This window comes from Corvus brachyrhynchos, unplaced genomic scaffold (assembly GCF_000691975.1).
Source record: "Corvus brachyrhynchos isolate BGI_N302 unplaced genomic scaffold, ASM69197v1 scaffold194, whole genome shotgun sequence".
NCBI lineage: Eukaryota > Metazoa > Chordata > Aves > Passeriformes > Corvidae > Corvus > Corvus brachyrhynchos.
In genome coordinates, this window is record NW_008237890.1 from 626,467 (window position 1) to 628,846 (window position 2,380).

Consider the following 2,380-nt stretch of genomic DNA (forward strand, 5'->3'; position numbering starts at 1 on the left):
GCGCCCGCCAGCCCCTGCCGCCCCCTCAGTCACAGAATCGCTTAGTTTGAAAAAGACCTTGAGCGTCACCGAGCCCAATACGTAATCCAACTTTGCCAGTCCACCCCTAAATCATGCCACAAATTGATACAAGTCCACCTTTTAAATATCCCCAGGAATGGTGACTCCACCACCTCCCTGAACTATCACAACTATTTCCCAAACCGAGCTGGGACATGGCTCCTTACCTGGCTGTCACCTGATGACGGCTTGACTACTGACACGTCCCATTGCTGCCACTGCCCTGCCCAGGTGCCCTGAGGCTGTGGCTGACTTTGCTGAGCTCATCCACCCCCATGCAGCAGCCCTGCTCTTGCTGATCTCTCACAAACAAGCTCTCACTGCCTGGCAGCAGGCAGCTGCTTTCGTAACGAGCTGTGCCTGAGTTTTGTTTAAGATACTTGAATGCGAACGGCTGCAGGTTGTCCTTGTTCTGAGTACTGTTCTTCCAAACACCCAGAGGTCCTTTCCCACAGATACGATTCAGTGATTCTCAGCTACAGCAGAACACAATGTTTTGGCCGAAATAGAAGATTGTCCCATTTTCTGAGTGTTCACTGTCGTGTCCACAGAAGGAGAAGTGAGCCTTCCTCCTAAAGGTTCTGGAGACGCTGATGCATCTCAACCACTGTACCAGAAGGGCCACAGAGAAAAAGTGAGCAGAAAGTAGAGCTACAGCCAAAACATTAATGAAATTTAGATTCCTGTTTTTAAACCCCGTTTCATTTCAATAGTTTTACATTGGGACAAGTAAAGCCACTAGAAAATATTCAAATGGTTGTTTGGTACTTTGGAACAGTAAGGAAATGGGAATATAGCCCCAAAACTCCCCAGTCAACAAAATAAATTACCTTAACCATTAAGTATGAAGGCACTGGCTTAGCACATAGAGTTCTATGAGCATAAAGTTCACTACATTGAGAAATGTGAACCTTCATAAATGAACCTAGTAATACCTCTATTCCAGATTGTAGTAGTCAGAAACAGTGAAACACTCAGGGCTCCAGCAGTGTTCCCAGGCAACAACTCAGTCTGCCAAAGCACCACAGTCTTAAACAAAATTTGGCAACAAAAGGCATTTGGATGTTGGAAGCTACACCATTTGTTTTAAGCTCCACAGTTCAGAGATTTCTGAATGGCAGAAGTTCACAAAAAGTGATGATAAATCTTCCTAAAGCAAATACATGGGAAAATGGACAGTATTATATGAAATACATATCCAGCAAATACGACTTTTCAGAGAGATAATTAATCTCCAATGCCACCATGTAAAAAAAGCAGCAATGATTTATCTGCCTGTTTAAAGAGAAGCCTAAGGTTCAGCCTCTCGACAGACACTATTGAGCAGCTCAGAATTCCAGACAGGAATACTAAGACAATTCCTTTGTTAAAGACTGTTTAGAAACCTCTCTGAACTTCATAACAGATTCTTGAAGAAGGGGTGGAAATGGATAGAAAGGCACTTCTCATGCATACAGAGGCTCTTACTAGGATACGGCTTTTGTAGAACAGAAGTGGGTACTTAGATTACAAAAAATAGAAAGTAACAGAAATTATTGTTCCCCTTTCCTTGGCTATCTTTGCTGAAGTCCAAACCTTGCCCTAGTAGTTTTGTGCAATAGTTGTAACATACTCAGAAGTGGAAAAGGAAATAATGGGTCAATGATTCACTAGTTTGTATACAAATCTTTACACAGCTATTCTGTGTAAGACAGGCAAGCGCTTTTTTTTGGCAGCTCTCATTTTGCTGTTTTGAAAATGACATTTTATCCTCTTTGTTCAGACTTAATTATTCACATCTTAACAGAGTAGTCAATATTCATGTAACACAACTTGCACTGTATTCTGATTAATCTTTTTCGCACATGTAGCCTACAGTTATAAATTAAAATCCTAACTCTTGCTTAGTGAGTGTAGAATTAACCCTTGTGGTGACTGAACAGTAATCAAAACCTTGTTTCAAACAAATCCAAATGATCTTGCCAATAAATAATCTTTCATATTTCTCAGCATTCTTTTCAAACACTATAAATTCTTTAAAGAGGCTTTTAAAGCCTTAAATTGTCCAGAGGGTTGCTGTCAGGTATGCTCCGTGGAGATCGAAATCCTTTCTTCTGAGTTTGATACAGAATTTCTTTAGTACTAGTGGGTAACTACTTCCCAAGTGTAATACTTTGTATCAAAATGAAATGGTTACTCACAAGAGGAAGAAGTTATAGTATACTGACTTCGGCAGGACATCTGACATGGTCTCCCACAGAATTTTTGTACCTCCTCTGGTATCTCATCTGGTGGATGGGTGGACAATGAGGTGGGTGAAAAACCAGCTGGAATTGAAGTG

The 2,380-nt window shown here is 41.2% G+C and overlaps 1 long non-coding RNA gene across 1 annotated transcript in view; it reads right to left on the minus strand.

Moving 5' to 3' along the window:
* Nucleotides 1-1,162, minus strand: part of LOC108446353 — a 1,403-nt gene extending 241 nt beyond the window's left edge. Inside the window, exons 1-2 of the long non-coding RNA XR_001861521.1 lie at nt 996-1,162; nt 228-667 (exon numbers count right to left, since the gene is read on the minus strand). This is a non-coding gene — a long non-coding RNA (uncharacterized LOC108446353). The remainder of the gene's footprint in view (nt 1-227; nt 668-995) is intronic.
* Between the last annotated feature and the right edge of the window lie 1,218 nt (nt 1,163-2,380).